This window comes from Mus musculus, chromosome X, assembly GCF_000001635.26.
Source record: "Mus musculus strain C57BL/6J chromosome X, GRCm38.p6 C57BL/6J".
NCBI lineage: Eukaryota > Metazoa > Chordata > Mammalia > Rodentia > Muridae > Mus > Mus musculus.
The window spans coordinates 42,076,174-42,093,498 of record NC_000086.7 but is presented as its reverse complement, the minus strand read 5'-3'; the positions used below and the strand labels follow the sequence as shown (position 1 = coordinate 42,093,498).

Here is a 17,325-nt window from a genome sequence, read left to right as displayed (position 1 = left end):
ATTGGTTTCAGCATGATAAGGATATCAAATGTTTCTCATTTTCATGTGTTGAGTCTTCTTTTGATGGAAGTGGACCATTCCTTATTTTATGTGTGTATACATTATACATACAACACATAGAGGCAAGAAACATAGACACAAACACACCTTACACATCCAAAACTGCCAGGCAGAGAATGCCTTAAGAAACATTCTAAATATTTACAGATATTAAGTGAAATTACTTTTGCTATCAACTTCTGTTGGTCAAGGAACAATCTGTTTGAAAGAAAGAGAATTTAGCAGCCTCATTAGAGCTGCCAAATTACAACTGTGTAATGTTTAACCCAAATAACATATCAAAAGGAGTCAGCTGTGTTCTGGGAAGAGTGGCAAGATAGTTTGTCCTCCTCCAACAGGTCTGAAAGTGCAAAATGACGCTGCTAATAAATGTCCAAAACAGCAGCATAAATCATGGTCGCCTTAGGCAAAGCAGAGGAGCGTGTGGTCACCCTAGCTACAGAAAACACTGCTTCTCCACAATCTTCCACATTGCCATAATGTCCTTAGGATGTTTGCTAAATGCAAAATAAGCAAATGGCTAAAACTCAAATAATTTCAGAGTAAAAATGTAAGATTCTGATGTAAAAATCAATGCACTGGGTATAGCCTCAAAGGAGGACATACAAACAGCCAAACAACACATGAAAACACTTAAACATCACACCAAACCCAGGGGGATAAAAATTAAAGCCACAGTGAGGTATCACCCCACACCTATTAGGATAGCTATTATTTGAAAGACAAAAAACTATCAAATGCTGCTGAGGAAGTGAACAACAGAGACCTGCAATCAGGAACATAAACAGCCATTACGGAAGACAAAATGGAGGCTCTTTTTTGTTTTGTATGGATATGTGTGCCTGCTATGCATTCATGTGAGTGGATATCATATTCTATTACTCTCCACTTTGTTGAGGCAGGATCTCTCAGATGAACTCAGAGTTCACTGACCTGCTTGCTCCAAGGGATTTCTTTTCTGCCTCCACATGCACTGAGCCATCTCTCCAAGCCTAAAAGACTAGATAGTGTTAGGGGTTGGAGAGAGGGCTTGGCAGTTAGGAGGAGCTGAGTTCAACTCCCAGCACCCATAGCCACACCTAGCTGCTCACAATCACCTGGAACTTCAGCTTCAGGGGATCTAATCCCTCTGGCCTTGGCACCTACACTCACATGTACATACTCATTCGTACACAGACACATACATACACATGTTTAAAAGTAAAGAATTTCCTAACCAAGTAGACAATGATGGGGATATTGCCCAAGTAGTAGAGTACTTACTAGATGCTCAAGGCCTGGGTTTAATCCTCAGCACTACAAAAACTGGGTGTGGCAGTACATCTATAATCTCAGAACTCAGGAGGTAGAAGTGAGAGGATCAGAATGGCAAGCTCATTCTCAGCTCCATAACAAGGTTTTAGGCCAGCCTACGATACACAACGTCAAAACAAAGCAAAGGCAGCTCTAAAACAGGATCCAGCAGTCTCACCACTGGGCATACATCCAGGCTAAGGAAAGCAGTATGTTGAAGAGACACCTGCATGTGCACATTTGTTATAGTACTGTGTGTATGTGTAATCAGCTTTAGCTGACTGTTGCTGAATGGACAAAAAAAGTAGTATATTCACATAATATAATATTTAGCCTTAAAAAGATTAGAATTCTGCCACTGGCAGCAACACAAATAGAAATGAATGACATTATGTGAAAGGGAACGTGTTAGGTATATATGTGGAAGCTAAAAGGTTAACCTCACAGCACAGCAGTTAAGGGAACCTGGATGAAGGGAGACTGAATGGAACTAGGACGGTCAATGGGCATAAATAAGGGTGCTCTAGCTGAACAGAAGTAACTTACAGTGTTCTCCTTTGTTTTGAGTTCACTGTGTAACCCAGGCTGGCCTCATATTTACTGCCTAAACCTCCACACTCCTGGGATTACATGCATGTACCACTAAGCCCTGCACGATACAGAACTTTTTTTTCCCCGTGTGTGTGTGTGTGTGTGTGTGTGTGTGTGTGTGTGTGTTAAATATGTATAGGAGCAGGCCTGTGCATGTGGAAGTCCAAGGTTGATGTTGGAAATCACCCCAAATTTTCGGTGCATCTTACTCGTGGAGACAAGATCTCTAAATAAAACCTAGATCTCACTGACATGTCTAGTCAGCTAGACAGCTTGCTCTGGAGATCCTGTCTCCTACTGGATTTAGGGGTACACCACCATGCCCAACCACCATTTCCTTGGGTCCTAAGAATGAAAACTCGGGTCCTCTATATGCTTGCATAGTATATGCTTGCATAGTATATGCTTGCATAGTATATGCTTTAGCCATTGAGCCACTGACCTGGCCCTCATTACTAAATGGTATGTAGTAAACTAGGAAAACTATGATTGACAAGAATTAACTGACTACTTTAAAATAGTTAACAGACAAGTTTTGAATATTTTCAATGCAAAAATATAAACAAGTCTGAAGAAGACAATGAAAATTACTTTGATCTTATTTAACATATATTTACCATGTAGTGAAATACCATGTTGTATCCCATACTCTTATATAAGTACTGCTGTCAATTAAAAATATTTTTAAGGGCTGGAGAGATAGCTCAACAGTTAAGAGTATTGGCTGCTCTTTCAGAGGACCTGGGTTCATTCAATTCCTATTACCCACATGGCAGTTCACAGTTGTCTGTAACTCCAGTTCCAGGGAATCCAACACCCTCAAACAGACATACATGCAGGCAAAATACTAATGCACATGAAATAAAAATAAAATGACTTATGAAAATGTTGGATCATGTGTGTGTGTATGTGTGTTTTATATATATATATAATAGTACATTTAGGGACTTAGGGAGCTGAGGCATGGGACACTGGATTAGAAACCAACCAGCCTGGGCCACATAATGAGACCCTGTCTGAAAAAAGCAAACAAACAAAAGACCAGAATGGTGACGATGTCTTGTTTTTGAGATCTTGGGAAGATTTATACAGAACTTTGGGCATTATATATATAAGCACAGTATGTCTTAGAATATCAATTCCCTTTGAGTAATGTTAAAAAACGCCTCACTTGAAAAATGACAATATCCTTCAGGGTTGTGTGGCTTTGCCAATTTTCACTAGTATTCACATATCTCTGAAGAGCTGACTTTTATCTATCTCTGAGAAATTTTTTTGGAATACAATTTTAGATACTTTTGTGTCATTTTTCCAGATGTTTGAAAACATTCTGACAATAATGTTCAAAGTTCTTTATTGAATCAGCATAAGCTGGATAATGATAGAAAATATTCAAAGAAGAAAAAGGCTACTTGATAAGCTAGTGAGATGAAACCTACTACAGAAATATTCAAGTTTATATATATTTTTTAAAAAGGTATTAAAGCCGGACATGGTGGCACACACCTTTAACCCCAGCACTCGGGAGGCAGAGGCAGGCGGATTTCTGAGTTCAAAGCCAGCCTGGTCTACAAAGTGAGTTCCAGGACAGCCAGGGCTACAGAGAAACCCTGTCTCCACCCCCCCCCCAAAAAGTATTAAATAACTAGGGAAACGAACAAGTGATTTAGAATGAAGTCACATAAAGGCGAACTTCCAGTTTAAAAACATTGGGATTTTAGTTAATTGCAAATTCATTACAGCCAACATTACGTGACTGCAGAAAAACCCCACAGCCTTCAGACTACGTTACTGTCCAGATGTGGAACACTCATGTCCAATTCAGCTACATTATGAAGATTACGTCCAATTCCAAACACACTTTAGGAGAGACACTGACAATTTTCATGTCCTTAGAAGAACATTCAAGACAATAGAATATGAGGAATAGTTGGAAGAAACAAGACTATCCCAAAAGAAAGGAAGGTTGACATGTGGGAAAGAAATCCAAATTCAATGTACCTTTACAGTGGAATTAAGGCCAATGTATATACTTAATACATTTTACTTATTTTTTGCATTTTAAAGTGTGTGTGTGTGTGTGTGTGTGTGTGTGTGTGTGTTCAGGTCAGTGTATGTGCCATAGTACATGTGTGGAGGTCAGAGAACAACTTTCAGGAGCCAATGTTCTCCTGTTATCACATGGACTCCAAAAAGACAAAAAACAGGGCATCAGGTTTGCAGCAAGTGGTTTTACCTGACGAGCCCTCTGGCTGCCTCAAAACCAAAACATTATAGCACCACAAATAAATGAGCTTTAAAAGTCAAGTGCAGTCACTACACGATGAATGGGGTTGCCTTTGAGAATATGAGTCCTTCCCATCAGTAAGAAATTTCAGGCTGGGCAGAGGTGGTGCACACACCTTTATTCCCAATACTCTGGAGGCAGAGGCAGGCAGTTCTCCATGAGTTCAAGACAAGTCCGGACTACAGAGCAAATTCCAGGACAGTAGTGGTTGATATAGAGAATCCCTATCTTGAAAAATAAAATAAAATAAAATAGGACAAAATAAAGTGAGACTGCAGTATAGACTTCAAGTCTATAATATTCCTGAAGCATGGCCAGCATAAACAAAATGATGAAACTTACCTTCCCTGAGGTAATGCTTAACTTGATACAATTGAAACATAAAATTAAAGGTCTAATCTTATTTCACAATGGCAGACATTTGTGAGTTCAATTATTCATCTCATTCTAGATATGTGAAACTTTGTCACTGTCTAGGAGCACCTGTCTGTAAAGCTTCCAAGAGGAGACTTTAGGTGGATCTAAAAACACACTCCTGTAATCCTGGCAATCAAGAGTCTGGGGCAAGAAGATGGCAACTTCCAGGTGAGTTTAAGAACCTTGCTTCAAAAAAATAAAAGGAGACCACTTGCTCAGGGATCAATCCCATTCTACTGGTTTTAGGTTACATAGGTTTAGAAAGCAGTATCTGAATGAATACAGCACATACATTGATTGCAGAATGTACAAGAATGCCAAGAGTGAGTTAGCAGATGAGCTAAAAGTGAAAGATAAGTAACAACCAAGAGAAACCAGGGAGAGAGAGAGAGCACGCGAGCGAGCTTGGTAGGTACAGGCACCTATTCCACAAAGTCTGTGGCTTGACTTAAATCCTGACGAGCAATGTAACAGTAAAGGTCAGACAGAAGACAACTCCACCAAGTTGTACTTTGCCTACGTGTGACTCTCCCATATATGGTCATGCAATAAAACTTACACACATACACACAGAAGGGGGGGAACCTGGGGTTGGGAGAGAAGTATAATTCTACAAAAAGCACAGAATTGTGAAAAAAAAAACAGGGTATATGCCTACTGGGAAAACATAACAGAAAAGAAAAAGATTTGACATGCAAGAGAGTATGCTGAGATAATTTACGGCTTCTCTCTATCAGTACACTCAGGCTAACCGGAAATGGAGAAAAGTGAGGAAGAACACATGTCAAAGAAAGCTTTGTCCTAAAAAGAAAAATCCCGAGGGAAACAGCACTATGGAAGTCAAGAATGTAACATAATCGGATAGCAAGCAATGGTCCATGCTTTATGACAGACTTGGAAAATTTTACGATGGTGATATAAGATGTTTAAAACAGACATGAATGTTGGAATTAGTTGCACATGGGAGGTGGAGTCAGGAGTCCAAGGGCAGCCTCTGTTACTAGTGAGTTCAAGAACAATTTGATTACATAAGATCCTCTCTCCCTCACAAAAAGTAAAACACACACACACACACACACACACACACGCACGCGCACACCCTAGTCAGCTGTATAAAGAAGACTATGGTTAAGTGCTAAGACAAGAGGATTGAATGCTAACCTAAAGAGAAAATGAGAAGGAAGTAGGTTAAGACATACAGAAACAAAAACAATGCCAACTTACCAACTGCAAATTAATTAACAAATTTTTTAACAGATTGCTTCTATATTAAGGCATAATAATTATCAAGACCCAGTATATACTATTCAATGAATTGAAAACTAAGTTTGTGCAATGACAGTATCGCAGCAACAGTATTGAAGACGACGAACTTTACTGGGACATGATTATAGCTAGTAGGAAAAACGTGTTAGGAGTAATGCCACACGTGTTTAACCCTAGCACTTGGGAGGGAAGGGAAGACAGAGGTAGCAGGGTATCTGTGAGTTTGAGGCTAGCTTGGTCTACATAGTGAGTTTCAGGACAGACAGACCTATATTATGAGACCCTGTCTTGTTTGTGTGTGTGTGTGTGTGTGTGTGTGTGTGTGTGTGTGTGTATTAGAATGCTTACAACATTACACATGATCTTTATCTCAAAATGTCTTTAAAAGGCAGGCAGGGTGATTCGTGCCTGAATGGCACTTGGGAGTTTGAGGCAGGACGATTGCTGGGAGGTCAAGACCAACCATGGCTATCTATAGAGTAAGCTCCAGGCCAGCCTGGAATATACAGTGAGACCTTACCTGAAAACCAAACTAAACAAAGGAAGGAAGGAAGGAGAACATGGATGAACGGAAAGAAAGGAAGGAAACTGCTAGTAGAAGAGTGGAAGTTGGGTGAGAGTGGGTGGGTGGAGGAGCACTGTCCTAGAGGCAAAGGGGTAGGGGTAGAGGACAGATGGGATGGGGCTTGTGGAGGGCTAACCAGGAAGAAGAGTATCATGAGATGTAAATGAATGGAATGATTAATAAAAAAAAAAAGAGAGGAAACCAAAATGAGACGCAGCTGCATGTGCAGGCGCATCCATTACAGGTGCTTACAAGCCTGCCTGTCACTCCCAAGGGAGTGCTCAGCACTAACTGTGGATATGGAAGTCAAGAACAAGGTCAGCACCAAATTTCACTTAAACAAAAAAGGCAAAACCTGGGAACTTTAAGCAGTTTGATTACTGTAAAATGTTCATAAGAGATCTGTTAACATTTTGGTAGATCATGCAGACATGATTAAGTCAGGAAGACTTAATAATGATAATAATGAGAGTTAATGTAACTATCTTATAGCTACTATTTCACTTATTTAGAGCTACCTATCTTAAGGCTACTTACAACCTACTGTTTAGGATTTTTATACAGAGGACTAGAGAAGCAGTAAACAGTGACTTTGATAACATTATGTTACTTACATAATAAAAAAAGGTTTTAACTTGACTGGGGAGATGGCTCAGTGGGTAAAAATCGCTTGCCATCCAAATGTGATGGCTTGAGTTTGAATCTCTGGACGGACAGATATGGAAAGCATCTGTAATCCCAGGGGTCCTATTGTGAGATGAAAGGTAGAAACAGTAGAATCCCTGGAAGTTCAGGGACCAGCTAACCAGCACACATAGTGGGAAAACAACGAAAGAACCCTGCCTTGAACAAGGTGAAAGGTGAGAACCAAGGTTGCCTTCTGACCTCCACACATGCACACAGCCATGGTATGTGGGTGTTTTAACTGATTCACTTTGTTTTATTTACCACAGAAAGTCACTGGTATGCTCTAAGTCTTTAGACTTCTCTTTTCTATTATAGATGTAGATGCTCTCCCACAAACGTACCATAGGCCTCCCACTTACTGTGCTGTATTGGCTGCTGTTTAGGACTAAAGGATGGAACTGGGGAGTAAGTACAAGTGGAAACTGGGTGTTGTTGGCAGCAGTGGGACTAAAACTTAAGATCGTGATGATAGCTTCCCAACTCTGTGAACACACTAAAATCATGAAACAGCACATAGACTTCATGCATTCCTTACTTTCGTGGTACAAGAGATGAAACTCATGGTCTCATGCCTGCTAAGCAAATGATCTAGCACTGAGCTATGTATACTAATTTTATAGCAGTTGAATTATATTTCAATAAAGCTTTAAAAATATTAAAATTGTTTAGCAATTGTTAAAAGGTGGATTTTAAATCTAAAAAGAGTTGCCTTTACCAGATACATGAGTTGTGTTTCAATTTGTTGTCTCTGGTGTAGAAACTGTGCAGAGTACAGTGTTTTCAGAATGACACTGAAAGGACTATGACATTTCTGTTCTAAGTGCTTGTGTATTTAACTTATTTTTCCAGAGCCCAATTAATTTTTTCTTAGGCATATAAATTCTAGTGACAATCTCTGCTCTTATGCTTCCAAGTATTACTACTACTTTATTGTTGTTATTATTCTATTTTTGAGGGAAACAGGAAAAATGAGGAAGGAGGGCAGCATCCTATGTAGCCCAGGGCAGCCTTGAACTCAGGGCCCTTTGACTATCATCTCCTAACTGCTGGGTTTAAGGATGTGTTCCACACTAGGCTCTTGTATATTTAAAAGTTCTATTCATTTATTTTGTAGGTCAGGGAGCTTGTACCACACCATGCATGTGGAAATCAGAGAACAACATGCAGGGATCAGATCCCTTCTTTCATCATGTGTGCCCACGGGATTGAACTCAGGTCATGATACTTGGCAGACAACGCATATTTTACTGCTGACCTATCTTATCGGCCCCTATTCTTTTATTTTATTTTGAGACAAGGTCTTACTATGTAGCTCTGGCTGGTCTTGAATACAGAGATCCACCTGCCTCTGTCTCCTGAGTGCTGAGATTAAAGACGTACATCATCTTTAGTCTGGTTGCATTTTTATTTCTTTTCTTTTTTGTTTTATTTTTAGAGACTGGGTTTCCATGTGCAGTCCTGACTGTCCTGGACCTCACTCTGCAAACCAGAATGGCCTCGAAATCAAGACATCCACCTGCCCCCGCCTCCGAGCACTGGGAATACATGTCCCACCACCTCCTGGCAACTCTAAATAGTTTTAAAAGGTAAATTTCATTGCCTCTATAATGAGACTCCTTTCATAATATAGCCCTACTTTTCAGTCTTACTGGAATTCTTGTCTGCTTATTTGTAATATTAGTAAGCTTTTTGTTGCTTTGTGGTGCTGGAGACTAACCTTACAAGTACTAGGCAAGAAAGAGACAGAAGGCTGGATTATATCCTCACCTATCTTAGGGTTTTAACATTTTCACTTACCTTCAAAACTTAACTTTATGTGCACACTTGGGGGAAAGGCATACGCAATCCAGAGCATGAGTATACAGAGCCAGAGTGGAGCTTTGTGGATGGAGTCAGCTCTTCCTCCCACCTCTGCACGGCTTCTGGGGACTGAACTTGATTCAGCCGGCTAGCACAGCAATGCTTTCTTTAACTGCTGAGGCATCTCACTAGCCCATTCTAAAGTCTGAGACCGGGTAGCTATCACTCAGCAGACTCACCTTGACCCTGCTTTGTAGTCCAGGCAAGCTACTGAACTTGTCATCCTCCTCTTTAGCTCTCTAAGTGCTAGGATTACAGGCCTGTAGCATCATTTCAAGCTTCTGGTGTGCATTTATTTATTTTATGGGAGCAAGGGGAGAGTTGAAACAAGGTTTTATCAGAGGTTAGCCCAGGTTTGTCTAGAGCTAGCAATAAACTCACCATCCTCCTGCCTCAGCCTTTCATAAACTGGGACTGCAGAAAGCTATGCCTAACACATTTATATTCTTTTAATGAGTTCTAGTACCATAATGTTTTAGATAGAAAAATCATTTTACACAAACAAAATCCTAGTATATGTTTTTACATAAAGACTTTGCATTCTCTTCTTTTTGTTGTGTATGTTCTCCTGTGGATCATATTGGGGGCCAGTGCTCTATCATGGAGCTATATCCTTAGCCTGACTTGATGGGTTTTTAGTAGGATTATACCACAAACCCCATCTTAAAAAACATACATAGGATGCATGAGAGATAACTTAGCAATTAAGATCACTGGCTGTTCTTTCAGAGGACTTGGGGTCAGCTCCTAGCACCAATATGGCAGCTCACAACTGTATGTAACTCTATTTCCAGGGGATCCAATAGCCCTCTTGCCTCTGGAGAAATCAGGTACTCATGTGCCCATACACACACATGCAAACAAAACACTAGTATATATAAGATAATAATAAAGATTAAGATTAACTATGTAGTATCTACCTGTCATTGATAGTTTATAGATCACTCCCCACATACACACTTAGAACACCTACTTTCTTTTTGGCAGAACTCTTTAATATTTATGGTACAATGCACACAAGTAATAAAATATAATTACATACAAAAATTTAAGAATATAAGAAAGAAACAAAAGTTCCTATGGTCTATTAATTATGTATGGATGCTTTTATAATAATTGTGTGCTATTTAAAACAATGAATAAACAAAATATTCAAATTTGAAGGATATTTTCTCGATGTGGTAAAAATACATTAAGAAGTAGCTTTGCTGGGAATGGTGGTACATACCTCTAAGCTTAGCACTTGGGAGACAGAGACAGGCAGATCTGTGAAATCAAGGCCAACCTGGTTTACATAGGGAGTTCCAGAACAGCCAGGGCAGCCAGAATAAACTAGAGTTCACTCTGATGGTATCATCTTAAATTGATTTTTCTATGAAAACCCTATTTTCAAATAAGGTACAGAACAACTAATTGTTTTACAGTGTGACTTTGACTTTAAAAACACCTATTAAGTGGACATAAACCACCTAACGAATTCAACCTCTATCTATCCACTCCTGTACCTTAAACCTCCAGGGCCCTTCCTAGAAGCAATCAATCACTCTCACTAGTCTCTTATGTATCCTTCCAAAAATGGTCTAGGAATACAGAAGCATGTATAGGCATTTCAAAAGTCTCTAGACATCCAGTAGTGGCACACGTGTTTAACTTCATTTAGGAGGGAGAGGCAGGAGAATAGCCACAACCTCACAGCCAGCAGGGTTACAGAGAGTTCCAGACCAACCTGTGCTACAGAATGAGACCTGCTTCAATAAACATACAGGCAAATAAACAAAGTGAGGTGTGCTGGCACGGGCTGCTCATCCCAGCACATGGGAGGTGGAGGCAGGAGGATAAGGAATTCAAGAGCATCTCTGGCCACAAGAGACCCTACATGAAAAGAAAAAGTAAAAGTATACTTTTCTGAAAAACCTCCAGGTTTCTATAGTGGCTAGACTAATTCACATTCCCCCACCAGCAAGTGAAGGCTCCCTTCTCTCCATACTCCAATTCTCAACATTTGCTAGGGTTTTGTTTTGTTTGTTTTACTAACAGCCATTCTGTAAAAGGAGTAAGGGTGAATACTGTCAAAATATATTATATGATATTCTCAAATTAATAAAAACATTGATATAAACTATTTGATATAAATAGTTACCACGGGAAGAATAAAATTGGCCCACTGTCCTGGAAAGTATCCTGGCAGTGTATGTTAAAAAAAAAAAACAAAACTTTAAACATGAATACTGTCATCTTAAAAACTTTGTCTATGAATTTATCTAGAGGAAATATTGAAAATAATACACATTAAAAATGGCCATTTTTAGCCAGGTATGGTGGCGCATGCCTTTAATCCCAGCACTCGGGAGGCAGAGGCAGGTGGATTTCTGAGTTCGAGGCCAGCCTGGTCTACAAAGTGAGTTCCAGGGAAACCCTGTCTCGAAAAACCAAAAAAAAAAAAAAAAAAAAAAAAAAAAAGGCCATTTTGACTGATATGAAATGGTATCTCAGTGCTGTTTTATTTCTATTTTCTTTATGGCTGAGGATAGTGGACACTTTTATGTTTATTGGCTATTAATATTTCATCTTTTGAGAGCTATCTATTGATTTCATTAGCCCAGTAGCTCTCTACTCTATAGCTATGCACTTCACTACTGCACTTTGAGGTTGGGGAAAAGGACTTAATGTCTTATTACTCACTCACTACTTAGCATGCATTGGTTTCAAACTCAAAGCCTCCTGAGTGCTGGAATTACAAGTGGGAGTCAGTATACCCACTCTGGTTGCTGGACATCAAGTTCACAATTTCTAACTACTATCAACAATATCAGCCGGGCAGTGGTGCCACATGCCTTTAATCCCAGCACTTGGGAGGCAGAGGCAGGCAGATCTCTGAGTTCGAGGCTAGCTACATAGAGAATTCCAGGACAGTCAGGCCTACACAGAGAAACCCTGCCTCGAAAAACCGGGAAAAAAAAAGTTAATAAAAATAGAATGCCCTGTGCTGGCAAAATGGGTCAGTGGACCAATTCCATCAAGCCTAGGACCAACATGGTAGCAGAGAACCAACTCCCAAAGGTTGTTCGCTCATCTCCAAAATTCAGGTGTATACAGCATGCTCACTCTCTAAATAAATACAATGTTAATAGGGAAGGCCCTGGCTAAATCTGTTTGTATCTTACTTGTTTTTCACACCAATATTAAATGCTCTCAAGTAGAAATGGATCTTGTATCAGTAGTACCTCCTTCTAATCCATCATGTTTTCATAACCAACAGTGGCTTTTTAAAAAATATTTATTTATTTATTTATTTAATGTATGTGAGTACACTGTAGCTGTCTTCAGACACTCCAGAAGAGGGTGTCAGATCTCATTACAGGTAGTTGTGAGCCACCATGTGGTTGCTGGGATTTGAACTCAGGACCTTTGGAAGAGCAGTCAGTGCTCTTACCAGCTGAGCCATTTCACCAGCCCAGTCCAAGAGTGGCTTTAAGGAAAGTCACGAATTCACTTATAATTCTACCTAGAAAGAGATGAATGTGGCAACAGCAAATCAGAATATTTACAAATAGGTACAATAAAGATTTGAAAATATATGCAAAACTATTAAATCTCATTTGTAATCAAAACAACTTTTAAATTCCTATTCAATGTGATGGGTTTCATTGTGACAAAATGGTATTTTTACCTTATTTGGCAATGATCAGTATCACAAATCAATGTAACTCACATACATGTAAAGGTATGGGACAAAAGACAAAAACTAATACTGATACGTTACACTCAGGGAAATAAAACCAGATCATGGCTGTCTCAGTCAGTGGGTTATTGCTGTGAAGAGACACCATGACCAAGGCAATTCTTATAAAGAAAAGCATTTAACTGCAGCTGGCTTACAGTTCAGAGGTTTAGTCCGTTATCATCATGGCAGAAAGCATGGCAGCGTCCAGGCAGACACTGTGCTAGAGAAGGAACCTGAGAGCTCTACATTTGGATCAGCAGGAAAAGAGCCACTGGGCCTGGCTTGAGCTTCTGAATCTCATACCCAGAGTGACACACTTTCTCCAACAAGGCCACACCTACTTCAACAAGGCTACTTCAACAATCACTCCCTATGAGTCTATGGGAGCCATTTTCATTCAAACCACCATAGTAGCTAAGTTAGCTAAGTCCTGCTAAACTAGAGGCTAGCTAGTCAGGACTACAGGAAAACCCTGCCTCAAAAGACAAACAAAAAACAGTATACAAAGTGAGCTTATCATATGCAAGGACCTGGGTTCAACTGTCAGTAACAGAAATAACATAAAAGGTGCTATTCATAAATATACATAACCAGAATATTCACCGGCAGTGGTTGGCACATGACTTTGATCTTAGAACACAGGAGGCAGAGTCAGACAGGTAGGTCTCTGTGAGTTTGAGGCCAGTCTGATTTACAGAGCTAGTTTTAGGACATCCAGGGCTACACAAAGAAACCAAGTCTCAAAACAACAATAAAACCACCCCCTAAAACAAAACCAAAGCCACAATATTAAACAGAAGACAGTACTAAGGTAATGTGGAACCATATACAACCACTATAATAATATGGAACCATATACAACCACTATAAACTTAGGTTGGTCAGGTGAGATGGCTCATCAGGTAAAGGCCTGGCACCCTGAGTTTAATCTACAGTTCCTAGGTAAAAGCAGGAAGGTAGGGATGGAGGGGGGAAGGGAGGGAGGGAGGGAAGATAGATATACTGATGGACAGAAGGAGAGAAAGAAGGGAGGGAGAACGGTAACTGATTCCACAAAGTGTCCCTCTAACTTCTACATGCATGCTGTGGCACCTATGTCCCCCCCAATTCACTCACCCCTCCCCTGCAAAACATTATAAGACATACACACACTAAAAAGACCCTCAAGTGTCTGGGTGTGGTGGCACACACCTTTAATCCCAGCACTTGGGAGGCAGAGGGGATCTCTGAGTTCGAGGTCAGCCTAGTCTACAAAGTGAGTTCCAAGACAGCCAAGGCTACACAGAGAAACCCTGTCTCGAAAAACCAAGGGGAAAAAAAAACCCTCAAATCCTAGACTTTAGGACCAGGGGTGCTGTAGTCAGTGGTAGAACATTTGTCCAATATGCATGGGCATTCCATCCCCAGAAACAGCAAACAACAACAAAAGCCCCCCGAAGCTCAGGTTTTAGATGAATACTAAATGATAACAGATATATTGTCAGGATACTCTATTAAGTTAAAAAGCTAGGTATAAGTCTTTGGTATAACTAATTGCTACAATGCCTACTTAGCATGCAGGAGGTCCTGGGAGCCCCAGCATGATGATGATGATGACGACGATGTAAACCATCTAACTCAATAATAAAAGCATAAAGTGGCAACGTTATACACTGAAATTCTATTGTTGCACGGCACAGTGACTCACAAGTATATAATTTCCACATTGAAAAGGTTGAAGCAGGAAAACGACTCAATGTTTGAAGTGAGCCTGGGATACACAGTGATTTCCAAGCAAGCCTGAGCCACAGTGTGAGACCCTATCACTAAAACAAAATGTTATCTCTTATATTTTTGGTTGTGAGCCTAGCATTTAACAGCTGAGCCATTGGGGAGTGTGTGTGACTGGATCTCAAGTGAATAAATAAATAAATTAATTAATTACTAAAAAAGAGAGAAGGCTGAGCTCCAGGTTCCTGCCCAGACTTCCCTCAATGATGGCCTGCAACCTGTAAAGCAATAGGCCCTCTCCCTCCTCCAACCCGAAAAGGTAGCTGAGTAATGCTAATGCTGATTTATTTTCTCCTTTCTTTCCTTCTTTCACCACTTAAATTTTATCCAGCAAGCATTCTGAATTCTAATCAAAAGACTAAGCAGGTATACTTTTAATTTATCAGGGGGCCATCATACAATCCTGCCCACCAGATAGAGTGCCATCTGGCTACTGTCCATGTCAAAATGCTTCATCTGTGAATACATTAACCAAATTAACTGAGTATTGAGACCTTGTACTGCCAGGCTTTGACTTTTTATTGAAGACAATTTTCATAAATTATGGGAAGAGAGAAAGGTTCTTTCTTTACTTTGCTACCTGAGATTTGTTGCCAGTTTGCTACTGTCTAGGAGGAAAACATACAAGAGGAGAAATTGTAAACTGATGTCATTATTGTTGATCACCAGGTTAGACAAGAGACAGACGATAAAGGTAGAGTCTCAGTGATGGGCAGGACACATTTCTGACACTTGCACTGTTTAGATGGAAAGAACTCAGCCACAAAACGGGTTAAAAGACCAGTTACTTTCTGACTGCTACTTTATTGGAGTGAATGAAAATCTATTTTTGAGATAGAATCTTAGTCTGTAGAACAGGTTTGCCTAGAACTCACTATGTACTTCAGGCTGGCCTTCAATGTGCCCTGCTTTAGCTTACAAGTCACATTTGGATCTAGCTCATTAGTTTTCAAGTTGAAAAGTATTTTTAACTGATCTCTAACCATTCATTTATTGCCTTGTAAAAAATAATTAGGAGGATTTTGGTGATGCACACCTTTAATCTTAGCACTAGAGAGACAGCAGCGGGCAAATCTGTGAATCTGAGGGCAGCCTGGTCTACATAATGAGTTCTAGGGCACTCCCCCAGAAATACATAGGGAAACCCTGTCTCCAAAAAGAGAAAGGAAGGAAGGAAGGGAAAGGGAAAGGGAAAGGGAAAGGGAAAGGGAAAGGGAAAGGGAAAGGGAAAGGGAAAGGGAAAGGGAACGGGAACGGGAACGGGAACGGGAAAGGGAAAGGGAAAGGGAAAGGGAAAGGGAAAGGGAAAGGGAAAGGGAAAGGGAAGGAAGAAAAAGGGCGTATGATTTTAGAGGCTTAATATACACAATGGACTATGCCTCTTCAAGCCAAAACTGAACCTCAAATAACTTTTGTTTACTCTTCATTTTATTCCTCATATACCTTTTATAAAGGGACAGAGGTTGAGATACAATTATACTGAAAATTAAAAGTATTTTATGTTTATAAACATTCACAAACTAAATTGCACACAATGAGCTGGGACATGCCTTGGGACAGCAAGACGTCTGTGGGGTCCAGGCCAGTCAGAGGTAAAAAATGAGATGGTCTCAAAATATTAAAAAACAATTCATGAAATGTACTACATGTTAATCAGGATAACAGAAGTCATTCCTTTCACAGATTAAGATACTAAGGCATATAGAAATGAAAAATTGACCAAGGCCATAGAGAGAATTACAGGTTATCCTGATCTTCTATAGTCAATTAGGTAACTTATTCTGACAGTGATCAGGGTATAATAATTACAATCAGGTGATCCCATAACGCCATGTTGGGTGTTCATTTAGTGGGTGATTTGGTAAATGGGTTAATTACCCACCCTAAAAATTTCTCAGAATAAATTATTACTATTATTCAATCCTTAGAAAAGAAGCCAAGGCCCATGCACATGAGGAAAATATTCTACCAGGGTTGTACTCTTAGATCCAAGAATAAAGTATTTTTATTTTATGTTCATGTTAGAAATCGCTTGCACGCAAGTGCTGAAACAAATTGTTTTGTTTACTTTTGAGACAGGGCCTCACATAGCCCAGGCTAGCCATATACTTGTTTTCTAGCAGGAAGGAGGGAGGTCATAAACTTAACAGTTGCCAGCTCTCATTTCACTACGTGGGTTAGGGATTACCTCGGGGGTCAGGCTTGGTGGCCAGCAACTTTGTACACTGATTCATCTCACCAGCACTGATGTTGATTCACCTGCCTCTTTCTCCCAAGTGTGAGGATTACAAATGTGCAGATTTGTGCTGCTAGGCCTGGCTATTTAGCTGTCTTTTTACTATTTTTACATCCCAATAGCTGCCCTTCTCCTGGTCCTCTTCACAGAGTCCCTCCCCTATCTCCTTCTCTGAGATAATGCCATACTGGGTATGTAGTGCAGACTAGCCTCAAAAGTTATGATCTTCCTCTTTCAGTCTCTTGAGTACTGTGATAACAAGTGTGTACCCCCCCCCCCAATGCCAGGTCTTTGAAACAAATTCCTGATGGGAGCCTTTTTTCTTTTTTTGATTTTTTGATTTTTTTGAGTCAGGGTTTCTCTGTATAGTCCTGGCTGTCCTGGAACTCACTCTGTAGACCAGGCTGGCCTCGAACTCAGAAATCTGCCTGCCTCCCAAGTGCTGGGATTAAAGGCGTGCACCACCCCGCCCGCATGGCAGCCTTTTTTCTTTTTCCCATTATAAAAACATTTTGCTCTATCTATAAACAACATTGTTGTCTATAGTAAAACATTTGGTAGGATTATCC

At 40.1% G+C, this 17,325-nt stretch overlaps 1 protein-coding gene across 16 annotated transcripts in view; it reads right to left on the bottom strand.

The window, feature by feature from the left end:
* Positions 1 to 17,325, bottom strand: part of Xiap (X-linked inhibitor of apoptosis) — a 50,052-nt gene that overhangs the window by 16,166 nt on the left and 16,561 nt on the right. The window contains exon 1 of one of the 16 annotated variants that reach the window (XM_011250977.3): positions 1,324 to 15,664. The exons of the other annotated variants lie outside the window; for them this stretch is intronic. The gene's annotated coding sequence lies outside the window, so the exon portion shown is untranslated. Of the gene's footprint in view, positions 1 to 1,323; positions 15,665 to 17,325 lie in introns of those variants that run through there. 16 annotated transcript variants of the gene reach the window in all.